This window comes from Dendropsophus ebraccatus, chromosome 7 (assembly GCF_027789765.1).
Source record: "Dendropsophus ebraccatus isolate aDenEbr1 chromosome 7, aDenEbr1.pat, whole genome shotgun sequence".
In the NCBI taxonomy this organism is placed as follows: Eukaryota; Metazoa; Chordata; class Amphibia; order Anura; family Hylidae; genus Dendropsophus; species Dendropsophus ebraccatus.
Window position 1 is genome coordinate 121,876,960 of NC_091460.1, and position 14,032 is coordinate 121,890,991.

The 14,032-nt window shown below is 42.2% G+C and overlaps 1 protein-coding gene across 5 annotated transcripts in view; it reads left to right on the forward strand.

The window, feature by feature from the left end:
- PDLIM5 (PDZ and LIM domain 5) overlaps positions 1–14,032 on the forward strand; it is a 144,677-nt gene that overhangs the window by 32,166 nt on the left and 98,479 nt on the right. The window contains exon 1 of one of the 5 annotated variants that reach the window (XM_069978336.1): positions 11,003–11,117. The exons of the other annotated variants lie outside the window; for them this stretch is intronic. The gene's annotated coding sequence lies outside the window, so the exon portion shown is untranslated. Of the gene's footprint in view, positions 1–11,002; positions 11,118–14,032 lie in introns of those variants that run through there. 5 annotated transcript variants of the gene reach the window in all.

Sequence of the window (14,032 nt, forward strand, 5' to 3'; positions counted from 1 at the left end):
ACAACAGTAGGGGGAAAAGTGGCCATGTTTTTGTAGCGCTGGATAACCCCTTTAACTGAGTCAGAACTATGTATTGGGCAGTTCTACAGGACCCCACCCCTCCCTTCTCCGGCTTCTGTATTCATGTATGCAGTGCCCGGTTTGTAATGATGATGCCAAGGAAGCATCTGTTGGGAATTTTAATTCCCTGCAGCTGCTCTCCTCTATTTCCAGCATTGCTCTTACTTGTAAAGGGAATGGTTCAGGTAATAAGTAGACACGAGTTACATTTATCTTATTAAAGGGGTTGCCCGGGAAAAAAAAATTATTTCAAATCAACTGGTTTGAAAAAATTATATAGATTTGTCATTTACATCTATTTAAAAAATCTCAAGTCTTCTCATACTTATCAGCTGCTGGATGTCCTGCAGGAAGTGTTGTTTTCTTTTCAGTCTGACACAGTGCTCTCTGCTGACATCTCTGGCCAGTACAGGAACTGTCCAGAGCAGAAGAGGTTTTCTATGGGGATTTGCTGCTGCTCTGGACAGTTCCTGTCTCGAACAGAGATGTCAGCAGAGAGCACTGTGTCAGACTTAAAAGAAAACACCATGATCAATAGTTGTAATTAATATCATACTGTAACAGAAAATGTTTTATCGCTTTTTATTAACTTTTTTCTGATGTATAATATGAACAAAACAGCAATCCTGTTGTGTTTTTTAATGTTTTTTTTTTTTGTTTCAGTTACGCCGTTCACTCTGCGGGAACAATAATGTAATATCTTAATAGGTCGGACAATTCTGCACGCTACGATCTGTAAATATTTTTATTTTTATAATGGGCAAGGGGGTATACTAGACTTTTATTGGGAGGGGGGGTTTATAAGGGTTTTTTTAATACTTTTAAAAACTTTTTTTTAACACCTTTTTTTTTCTCACTTGTTTTCACTGTAAAAGATGCAATCAATAGGTTGCATATACTGATCTATGCTATAGCATAGATCAGTGTTATCGGCGATCTATGTATAGAGCCTGCCTGAGAGCAGACTCTATACACAGAACGCCGAACCGGGGGTCCCGATCACTCAGTGATCGCTACCTTAAACGCAGCGATCGCTATAGATCGCTGCGTTTAAGGGGTTAATGAGATGCAGCTGCTGCCTCTAATTACCTCCGGCCCCGGACACACTGATGTGTGTGGGACCGCTCTCACTGCAGCGGTCCCACACACATCAGTAACCCCGTCAGTACTGGAACGTATATATACATTCCTACTGCTCAGGGTATATGCAGTAGGAACGTATATATACAGATTGCTGACATGAAGGGGTTAATGAAAACAACACTTCTTCCTGCAGAGCAATTGGGCAGCTATTGCCCATTGCATGCTGGTGTGGCTTCACCCATATGCAATGCTCGCATAGCTCTTTCTTGGAAGGTATACTTCTAAAACAAGTGGAGTACTAGGGAACAGAACAGATAAGACCTATTCTGCTCCCCAGACAACCCCTATAAAGTTCACTGCACATGTTCTAAATCCCATTAAATATGGATACATCTATAGAATGCAAGTAACGCCACTAAAATACTCTATAGATTGTGGACCTCTGCAATCTTCTCACCTATAAATTATAGATTGCCCTTTGAAAAGAGTCTATTTCTTCTCTTTCTCGCCCTTCCTGAGATCTCTGTCTCTGCCTGATTATATGTGAGTTACATTTTTGTCATGAAATCCTTTATGACAAGAGACTGTGTGAAACATATGGCCTGTTCATTACAAAGGAGACAGACTTCTGTGGCCCCGGGCTTCGTATGAATAATGCACAGCCACCAGGCATGTCTCAATAATTCAGACGTAATAGAAAAACCTGCTTAACTACCGGGGAGGAAGCAAACAGAATTTTGGAATGATGAATTTAAAACGTTAAAAAAATTCTCTCTGGGATGTGCTGGTAAAATAAGTCTGATCTGCAGCTGCAACTTACAGAGACCATTTGCCTTAAAGGGGTTGTCCAGCGAAAATCTTTTTCTTTCAAATCAACTGGTTTCAGAAAGTTTATATAGATTTGTAATTTACTTCTATCTAAAAATCTCAAGTCTTCCCATACTTATCAGCTGCTGTATGTCCTGCAGGAAATGTTTTGTTTTTTTTTCAGTATGAGACAGGGCTGACATCTCTGTCCAAGACAGGAACTCTCCAAAGCAGAAGAGGTTTTTAATAGGAATTTGCTACTGCCTTGGACAGTTCCTGTCTCGTACAGAGGTGGAAGCAGAAAGCACGAAGATGAAAACAATATTTCCTGCAGGACATACAGCAGCTGATAAGTATGGGAAGACTTGAGATGTTTAGAAAGGACCTGTTACCCCCCGTCCCGGGGCAGAGCCCGGCCGACCCCCCCCCCCCGCTTGAGATCCTTATACTTACGCCATGCACAAAGTCCCACTCCTGGAGCCGCTCCCGCCGCCAAGATATCACCGTCTAAAGCCCGGCACGCTCACATCAGAGATGAGTCCGACGCTCATAGAGAATGACTGGAGCCGTCATATTGTATGTACAGTGGTACCTTGGTTTAAGAGTAACTTGGTTTAAGAGTTCACAGTTTGTCAAAATTGTGACTTGGTTTAAGAGCATTGCTTTGGTTTAAGAGCTCCCTGTACTGGGTGGGAGGGGGAGTGGGGGAGGGGCATGGTCTGCACAGTGTGGTCTACAGCACTGTACTCTGACCCAGGAAGTCTCCCTCACCTTCCAAATCATAGCAAATCGACTTCAGGCTGGGGCTTACATCAGGGGACAGGACTGTGGAGATAATCTCTTCATAGCTGTAACCCCTCTCTCCCCGGACAGAGAGTGCTGCATGTATGTGCCCACATATGTCCTGCTCATTCCTTCCTGCTCCCTGCAGTCTCTGTCCGCCCTTGTGTTTCCCATCCCCTCCATTACTGTACAGTAACTTATAATATCACAGATTATGCTGTTTCTGAATGTTTGTTTCATCTGTTTTACATGTTATTCAGAATAATAAATCACTATTTTTGGGGTGTGGAACCAATTGTCTGCATTTCTATGATTTCTTATGGGAAAATTTGCTTTGGTATAAGAGTGGATTTGGATTACAAGCGCGGTCCCGGAACAAATGATGCTCGTAATCCAAGGCACCACTGTACTTTTTAATTAAATCTTTCCCGATCCGCCTACCTAACCTTCAACTCTACGCATGAGATGGTCCCCTTATGGTGGTTTCACACATGCCAGTTTTTGTGCCAAAGCCAGAAGTGGTGGATTCAAATGGGATGGAAAATATAAAGAGAGGACTTGTACTTCTCTTTCCTTTTACATCCACAAAGAACTACGTTATTCATATATTAGACAATTCTGATTTCTAAGTCTGAATCCTTGTGGGAGCCACATTTTTTTTTTCCTGGCCTGGACATTTTCTCAAGCCATAGATAAGTCCACTCTGATCATCCCCAAACCTATTGCTCGAAAAGTCACATTCTCTATTTGGTCATCTGGAATACCCGCATTCTTAAGATTTTTACGAGGAAAATAAAACTTGATTATACCTTATTCACTCTTTAACGTCCATTGGAGCTTTAAGCGCATCCCCTTCCCCCATTGTCCAACCCGTATCACAAACTTCCAGTCTGTTTGCCACAACAATTTCTTTTGTCTCCAGTTGGGAGAAAGAAGCTGGGCGCGCTATCTCAGCTATCTACTGGAACAAATCCTTTGTTCTTTGCCATGAAATGTCCATATCATGTAAGGCACAGGAAACTAATTACAAACTATTGTCCTTATGCTATATAATCCTCATGCCATTACATACAATAGGTTGTTTCCTAACGCCTCGGACACTGTGGTCAGGCGAGACTTCAGTGCCACATATTTTCTAGGAATTCCCAGTCATTAAAACTTTCAGGCCTAAAGGCCCTATTCCACCAACAGATCTGACGACAGATTATCTGCCAAAGATTTGAAGCCAAACCCAGGAACAGACTATACTTAGAGAACAGGTTATAAAGGAAAGACTGGATTTCTCCTATTTTTAAATCCACTCCTGGGTTTGGCTTCAAATCTTTGGCAGATAATCTGTCGTCAGATCTGTTGGTGGAATAGGGCCTTAAAGTAATAGAAATAACCTATAAATCAATGAGAATTTTACTTCTTAATGTTCCTGCAGGACCCCCTATACTATATACATCCCCCTTTGCTATACTGTATACCCCCCCATAGTTATTCCCCCTCCATATCTTATAGCTCCCTCTCACCTCTGTAGTTGGCCCACATACTCTTTGTCCCTCCATATGTAATGTCCCCTACTTCTTACCACTCCTGCCTCCCCTGCAGCTTGTGTTAAGTAGGTGGGGGCGGAGCATAACAAGTCTGGCTCTGATTGGCTGATGCTCGGGCACCCAGTGTCAGAGATCTGGTCAGCTGACTGTAACTATGGCTTATTTAAGGTGTCAGGAATGTGCAGAAGGCTCAAAGTACTCAGGGGGGCTTGGTGAGTAAAACTAGATAGCATTTCATTTTTTTGCTCTTAGGTGGATAACCCCTTTAAGCCTGGTTTCAGAGGGGCATAATACCGATGCAAAAATGCCACAAGCCTTGCCCTGACCGTAGGTTTAAAGACTTGATTTCTACCTGTGGTCAGGCTGGGACTTGCATTCATAATAGGGACCCAAAGATGCGTCCGTATTGCATTTGTCTGAAAGCAGCCTAAGGCTGTGATTTCAGAGAACTACCTTGTACAATTACTCACCACCCAAGCGTTAGTAAGTATGTTTTGAGCAGTTTTTGCATGTCAGAATATTTATGTACTTGAGCGTTTTAAAAGAGGTCTTTTGTGAATAATACGCCTGGAGGCACGGGTGTTACCATTTCTAAATAAGCATGTTGTCTACAGGTTCTGGTTGCTTAGCATTTTTCCTTTAAACAGGTCTGTATTCTTTTCTATGACTGCAAAAACTGTTAAAGAGATACTATCACACACCCCTTTACGTGCGGTTCTCTCCTCTATCCACAAGGTTAGATGCTGCCCATTCCATATATACCAGTATAAAACTTGTGTCTTCTTTCTGCTTTAAAATCGCTTAGTTTCAGGCCCTCCACCCCGTCTAGGGTTAAAGGAAAAGTCCAACCGTTTTGAAAATCCAGTTGCCAGCAGGGGGGAATTTGATATCAAGTACGAACTCACCTCTTCCCGTACCTGCGGTGAGCAGCGGGATTGGCCTGGGGACCAGGGGGGCTGCCCGGGTGATCGCTAGATCAGCCGGGCAGCCCATAGCATATAGCAGCGGTCTGTTGCCGCCCCTCCTATTCCACGGAGCGATGGCAGCAGATCGTTGCTATATGAGTCGTTTGTCTTTCAACATGTTAAAAGACAAACGACAACAACGATCATCCGACATCGTTCATGTCGGCTGATGGTTGTGGTCTATTACACAAGATGATTATCGGCCGTATAATTGGCTGATAATCGTTTTGTGTAATAGGGCCTTAAAGGGGTTATCCAGTGCTACAAAAACATGGCCACTTTCTTTCAGAGACAACACGACTCTTGTCTCCAGTCAAGGTGTGGTTTGCAATTAAGCTCCATTCACTTAAATAGAACTGAGCAGCAAAACCTCACCCAAGCTGGAGACAAGAGTGGGGCTGTCTCTGAAAGAAAGTGGCCATGTTTTTGTAGCACTGGATAACCCCTTTAAGCCTCCTGCGACATCAGAGGATGATGCCATGTCCAGGTACAAATTAAGGATCAGGTTTATCCCCAATCAGTTATTTTAGGAAGGGCAGCTCTGGAGTGAAAACTGCTCTGACAAGAAAAAAAACTGTGAAAAGAAGAAGACGAGAGATTCATGAGCATGTGCACAATTTTATTTGGTTCTTTGATAAAGGCACAATGTCAGTTTTATATCCCTTTTATGCTTTTGACCAGCCTCATTGATCACGTCATTATCCAATACCGGAATACTGTAATGTTTTGTGAATAAATACATGTACCTCATAAGTTGTAATGTAAAATGAATATACAATGCAGCTAGTATACATAAAGAAGCTTGCGGTTCAGAGTGGAAAAAGTAGACTGCCTATTAATCCCAAGTGCTGAGACATTTATTTTCTCATGTGGTTTGGCACGTGAAAGGCTTCTTTTTTACCATTCATAGGACCTTACATAATTGCCTTGACATTTTCCTACAAGGCATATATTTTAAGGCTATGGTTTGTGAGCTATTCCACAGTACAATTGAAGTTTGATTGGCTTTTATTAGCTATTGTGATTTTTTTTTTTTAAATAACTCTTTATTTCTGCATTTTCATTTCTATTCTTCTTAGCAGACCTTCACGTATAATTTGTGCAACTTATAGGCAATGCTCACATAACTTTGTTTGGCTAGTTGACGGTCGTCTTTTAGGACTGCCGTCATTTTGAGAGCAAATACCGGCTATTATTTTATAGCATAGAGATTAAAAAAAAAAAGGTAGATGTAGTTTAAAAGGCATAAAAAAACATTTATTGGGTAATGCGCATGATATGACGCATTTCGAGACTTGCTCCCTTCCTCAGATAAGGTGCAGTTATCTTTATTTTCTATGTGTGTCCTCACAAGCCCCTTTAAGGGAGTATCCTGCTTTAGTACTCCAGCTAGCTTTCTGCAGCCCCCCCCAGCTTATACACGATATCGACCTGGATTTATTCGTACCCCTATGTTTGGGGTCATGTGCACAAAGCCGAAGGGGCATCAAGGTGAGCCTTGAATCTGGACACCTACGGTCCCTACCTATTATCTGTGGTATATTCAGGGCCGGCTCCAGGTTTTTGCGGGCCCTCGGGTGACAGAGCCTCAGCGGGCCCCTCATCTACTATGCACACTATCACTTGAGACACCACTAACATACGCAAACACACATTGACACTGACACTGACTGACTGCCACACACTGACACTGACACTAATACACAACTCAGCCTTCTCACTCTTTCTCTCTGTCGGCTGCTCTCCATACTGTAAGTTTGAGGACCTTCAGGTCATGTGATGTGCAGGTCCTGCTCCATCTCCTGATGTTCAGCCCGCTCAACCTGCACTACAATCAGCAGGCTGAACATTAGAATACCGGGCCCCTCTCCCTCTCTGGGCCCCTAGAGGCGCTGTAGGCCCCGGCACTTGTCCGGCTAGGCCCTGTTCTGACGCCAGCCCTGGGTATCTTTTTCCCTTTCGTCTCTATTATTTTATAATAACAGGCGTTATTTGTATTATCACGGACGTTATTTGACCTCAGAATGACGGCAGCTCTAAGAATGGCCAAAGAATAACTGTGAGTGAGCGTAGCCCTAATATTGCCTATGCAGTGTCATCCTGAAATGAAAAAAAAAATCTATCCAAAAATCTATACCAAAAATCTATTCATAATAATATATGGAGAACACTAAAGAGAACTTTCTTGGCTATTAAAATAAATAAAACCCGTTGGAAGATATTACTGAAATAGGGAACACATGTAACCAGAGCTGCCATTTCCTTTGTCGAAAAGGAGCTCAAAACTAAATTACCATTTTAAACTTTTAACCTGAATTTCACCCTGGCAAGGCACAAGCCCATATCTGACGTTAGATTAACCAAAGTCTTTTTTTTTTGTGTTTTCTCCCTCTTTCTGGGGCGGTAGGTGGGGGGTATATGGGGGGGGGGGGGGAATCGTTAAGGAATGTATTTATGTATGTGTACAGAACAGGGTGGGTCCAGATGTGTTTGGCCTCTCCTGAGTATGTAATGTCTTAATGAAGAAAATAAAATATTAAGAAATGGAAAAAAAAAAAAAAAAGTCTTGGCTTGGTGAGACGACATCCTGCTCTTTAGATCTAGCACTGGCACTATCAGTGGGAAGAAAGAGGTAGCTGTTCATCCTCGGAATTTTTCAAAGATAAAAAAGTATTTCTGCTTGATCCAAAGCTAAAACTGTTTGGCCGGGCATCAAAGTCGGTCTACTTTTAGCCTTTGGGCCTTGTACCACAGACTCTGAATGACAAAGTTTATAGTTCACGCAATTTACATCAGACCTGGAAGAAACCTGCATGGATCAGTATTTGCAATCTAATGATTGCTTATGAAAGTTCCCTAGTAGGAACTAAAAAAAATTGTACTAACAATGATTAAAAAAAAAATGCCCCCTAGAATGTGAGGGGGAAAAAAAAAAGAAAATTTGGACGTTAAAGTTGCTCTATTAGTGCATATGGACATCATTACCCGATGTGGATTCCTGGTCAGTGGAGCACATTGATCAGATTTCTGCCTTTGCCGTGGTATACGCTAGGCAGCAGCCCCAAGCGTAAACCATGCAGAATTCTACACCTGCTCCGGGGCAGGTGTAGATTTCTGCACAAGCCAAGCGACAGGCGCAGGACCCTCCGGTGTACACCTCTTAAAGGAGAAGTCTGGTGATTTTCTAAAATATGGCAGCCTGCAGGGGCAGGGGGGAAACTGATCACAAGTAACAACTTACCTCTCCTGGTGCCCTGCGTTGAGAGGTGGGACCCCTGCAAGACTCCGACTGGTGGACTGGCCACTCAGCCAGTAAGTGACTGGGGCAGACGCCGCTCCATTCACTGATTGGCTGAGTGGCCAGTCCATCAGCCAGGACAGGCACTTTCCCCCGAGTCATGACGTCATCACAACTCCGTGGGGAAAATTACTTCCGGCAGGGGTCTCGAGGCCACTCACCGGGGGCATGGGTATGGGTATGGGTAAGTTCCTACTTGTAATCAATCCCCCCCCCCCCCCCTTCCCCCTGCAGGCTCCGGCTTTTAGATATCTCTGGACCTCTCCGTTAATAAATCCAGCCAGGTAAATGGGGCTGGGGCTTTATTTTTGGCTGGCGTATGAGTACCCCAGTCTTGATAAATGTCCCCCTTTGTATTCAGGGATAATGACTCTTGGCTTTCCCTGCTTGTTGGGGGCTCAGGGAGAGCAGTTTGATGAGTCAACCCTGTTAATGAAGATTAAAGTGTAAATTTTAAACCTCCTAGTCCTAGGTTCATTGAAAATACTATTAGCAGCAGAATAGTGAAGGCGGATTGATTCACTTGTGAAGCTGACACATCAATATTTCATCTCGCTGTTTATAATACGTGGAGATCTAACATTATTTATCTGAGCGTGAAATTCTCAGCAGGCTGTGTAATATCATATAATAAATGTACATCTCTTGCCCATTTTACGCGGCCCTGTCAGCCAAACATTCCATTGTGGGAAATATGGGGAGGGATTTCTGGGTGAAATATTATAGGCGTGAAGTGTTCTTTGTGGCAGTTAATCAATAGACTGGAAATTTTTTAACTGGAGGATATGCCAAAAAACAAACAGACCTGAAGTTCACAGAGGAGCGTGTGATTTCTCCAAGAAACAACCAAAAAAGAAATAAACTTTATGTATATTTATAATATATCGCAGACGGCTGGATGAGCTATTAGGTCAACAAACTTAGAAAAGAGACTCTGTCAGTAGGTTTATGCTGTCCTATCGAAGAGTAACATAGTGACAGAGAAGCTGAACAGAATGATGTATCACTTACATTGTTCTGTGCAGCTGATCCAGAGATCTCCTCCTGAATAACATGGACAATAAGTAGTCCTCTCCATTATGTGCATGAGCCGAGTAGACTCGGATATTCATGAGAAGCAGAAAATTCCTCCCACCAGCTGCTGATTGGCAGTTATCTATCCATCCTGTCAATCAGCAGCTGGAGGGCGGGGGGAGGGGTGTTGCAAGATTCCTATTCTCCTGCATATTAGGAGAACGGCTGAACAGAATGAAGTAAGTAATACACCGATTTGTTCAGCATTTCTGTCACTAGTTTATGCTGCCCTCTTTTAGGCAGCATAAACCTAGTGACAGATTACTTTTAAGGGGACAAGAAGGCTTATACATTATCTACGTAGGTATGTGAAAATGAATAAGGTATTGAAGTGGTTTTCCACCGCAATGTAATAAAGTTAAAATTAAATAATATGAGCTCAAAATGCCAACTTTTAGCTTTAATATGACAATATGTACATGAATTGGTAAATAGCACCCCACTCCCCAAATTTTAGGGGCTCAAAAATATTTTGTTGAAACATGATTGGACCCATGACCAGTAATATATAATTCACTTATTATGTTTTGTAAAGAGGAACAAATCTAAGCTACTGATATGTCCCTACTGTGCTGAGGCACTGAGGATGAAGTTATGTCTCTTGCCTTCATTCTCAGCGCTGCTCCTGGGCAGTTTTAATGTAATTCTGTGTCCGGTAAGGCCATTTGGAGCACTACGTCGTCCCCAGAGGCCCCCATTAGAAGGGGCGGGCCAGCCAGGGCGGATCGGTGCTCTGGGGGCGGGGCAGTGCTCCAAATGGCCCTGCCAAACACAAGATTACAAAAATTGCAGGGGGATGACGCTGAGGATGAAGGTAAGAGACATACCTTCATTCTTAGGGCCCTGTGCGCAGTAGGGAGGTATCAACAGGTTAAAGTTTTCCTTTAAGAGGGAGCAATCCAAACATCTAGAGTTGGCTGGGAAGTTTTGAAGAGAATGAGATATAAAAACATGTCAGCTCTGTCACAGGAAGGCCCCACTTTTGTCTATTTGCTACCTGTGGTATTGCAGCTCTGCCCTACTCTAGTAAACAGGGCAGACATGTAGTACCAGACACCACCAGTGGACAGTTGGTGCTGTGACTGATGAAAGCAGCCTTGTTTTTTGTTTTGTTTTTCCCCACTTTACTTTTTTTTTTTTTTTTTTAATATATAACAATCCTGGTTACTTGTAGTCTTTATTCTTACCATATCATTGAGCACACCATTCACAATAGCTGTTGCCCAGGGCTCAGTGCCGACCCCGTGCCCACCAGCTGCTAATTGCCAGTTATCTATCCATGCTGTGTATAGGCAGTCAACTGTCAATCAGCAGCTGAAGGGAGGGGTGTGGCAAGAATCCTATTCTCCTGCATATTAGGAGAACGGCTGAACAGAATAGTTCTGCATTTCTGTCACTAGTTTATGCTGCCCTCATTTAAGGCAGCATACACCTAATGACAGTTTCCCTTTAAGTTATACCATGCTAAGAACAAGCAGAAAGAATAGCAACTTATAATAGACTTGCAAAGTAATGTAAACTTTTTTCTATTATTATGACTGTAGCTAGCTACTTTGGATACTCAAGTTTGGGAGGAGGGGAAGGTCTATGAATGTAACTAAGTGTACTTCTTATACTTTTTACCCAATTGGGATAAATGTATATTTATTTATTTATTTTTAATTTTATTTTTGTTCAACATTTTTATTGAAATTTCGGCATTTTAACAGAAATAAGCATATTGTACAATATATCATGTATTACTATATGAACTGGTGTTGGTTACATAGCAATATTGGGCATGAGAAAATTTACAGTCCTACAGTATACAGAACAGAAATAAAAATGCCCAAAAGTGAGTCCCCTAGAATAATCCGTAGGAGTTGAATAACGTGGGAATATTTTTATTTGTTTATTATTTATTTTTCATTCAAAGTTTCCAGTCTGGAAGAGTAACACAGTTCTAACAGTTAGGAACTTCCCTCATATTTGTGAATGTGGATATCATTGTACAGAGATTCTTCCGAGATCAGATTTTCGAAGTAAAGTCCCTGTGTATTAAATTTCTCGCTCTATACTTGTTTAGTTAAGAAAGGAATCCAAGTGACATTTGCCTGATACAGTAAGTGTCATAGCGTTGATGCCTACAAGCAGTATGTAATCGTACTGTAATGGGGATAGCTCTAAAATGCCGTGTCTCCACAGACTCATGGAGATGGAACCGGCATCTAAAGTTATAATAAAGCAATATGTACTGTCAGTAATGTCAGCATGAAAGCTGAGAACCCTTCTAGCCAGATACGGTTTCTATGTAAGTAAACATTGCTGTCATATCTAGGGTTGTAAAACTTTAAATTAACTTGTAACTTCAAGACTGAATAATGTCTAGAGAGAGAGAGAGAGAGAGGGATGTACTTACTATACATAATTTATTGAAGTAGCAGAACATAACTACTGTCACGCATATGTTAGTTCAGGGGCATGTGTATCTCAGACCATATCACACGACTCTGCATATCTGCCGTGAAATGGACTTCTGTTTAATCCTTACGCTATAATCTGTTTGGATATATTATGAAAAGCTATTGACGTAACCCTTAAAACCACTGACATATGCCATACAGCAGGTACGACTATAGAACATCACGGGACCCAACATTTAGTCTTTTATCTGATCTACAGTGTTGGAGAGAATTAAAAGAAGGATCTGAATTAGCTATACACCTCATTTGCGTAAGGTCTGCAAATCTTTGTGGTTGCATAAACATCGTAAGAAGACGTTTTTGCAATCCTTTTTTTTTTTATCCGTTTTTTTTTTTTTTTTTTTTAAACGGATGCATGTGTGTGTATCCGTTTTTCCATTGAACTCCATTAGAAAAAAACGAATCAAAACTGATCCTTTTTTTTTAACGGACGCAAAAATGAGGTTTTTGTGTACGTAAAAAAACGGATCTGTTTTGATTTTTTTTTTTTTATGGAATTCAATGGACAAATGGATCAAAACGGATGCACACACATGCATCCGTTTTTTCCATCCGTTATTTGCAAAAAACTGATTTAAAAAACGGATTGCAAAAACGTAGGGTGAACCCAGCCTAAGTTTCTCGGAATATCCTTTTTAGATCTCTTTCCCAGCTCTTAATAAAAATAGGGACCCCTACAACATTAAAGGGATTGTGCCATCTCTCCCTTTTTAGGTCGGCCTTAGCTGCACCCCGCTCTCACTTACTGGTTCAGTGCAGGTGGAGCGAGGATGGGACAAAGCGGTACCCTCTGACATTATACCTATCCTGGGACAATCCAGGCCCTGGAGACATGTGGGATGTCAAGAGGGAGACAAAACTAGTAAAATCATACTTACCATAGGTGATAGTGGTTGTTGGCATCCTAGGCAACTGCTGTCAACATGACAGCGAGAGAAAGGAGACTAACGTCAAAAGAAAGCAATTTTGCTAAATTTCTTTTGCATTTCCCACCACCTAACAAAAGTTTAGGTGCTGGGAATACCCCTTTAAGAATCAGTATACAATTATGTAATGTAGAAGAGAGAATATCACCTTCCAGTAAATTAAGAGGTGTAGAGATAGTGGATGGTAAGAAATAAGAAAAGCTTCTCTCTTCCTAGAATAAATATAGAAGGGTCATAAGATGAACTGATTAAAGGAGAAGTCCAGCAGTTTGAAAAAAAATTGACAGCCGGCAGTGGCAGGGGGGAACATAATAAACAACCACCAGTTACCTCTCCCCGAGACCCCGAAACGCTGAGTCACATGCTCTAGAACCCACACTGGACGTCATGACTTCAGGGGGGCGGAATAGCCGAACCGGTTCATGGATTACCTGCTCAGCCAATCAGTGACTGCAGTAGTGTTCTGCCCCAGTCACTGACTGCCTGAATGGGCAGTCCATCAGCCGGCTTGTGGCTCAAAAGTGCTCAAAAGTTAATATGGTCTCAAATGTTAAATTATTGTTGTATAAAGCTTGTCAGAAATCCAAAAAGTCAAAGGTCTGCTGAGCACAGAGAAAGTCTTACTCCTATCAAGCACAATTTTAGCAATCTTGCATGTTCAAGGTGATATAATGCATTTAAACAGGTATTCAGCTCAAATAATAGTTATAGTGTGTTCCTGCCCTTGGGGATAACATAACAAACAGTCTATTCTTACCTTTCCGTGCTCATCCGGTGTCCTCCTACGTCATCTTCAGGTCACCGGCTTAAAGACCCTACCTGTGCTTCGAAGGTGGACTCGTCTGGCATTGAAAGTCCACTCAGCCAATCACTGACTTACATGGGACAGCGCTGCAGCCAGTGATTGGCTGAGCGGTCTCTGCCATTCGTGTTCGTCTTCGAAGTGAAGTCGGGATCTTTTAGCCAGGGACTCAAAGATGATGCAGTTGGACACCGGGGAAGTGCGGAAAGGCTGTTTGTTATATTCTCCCCAAGG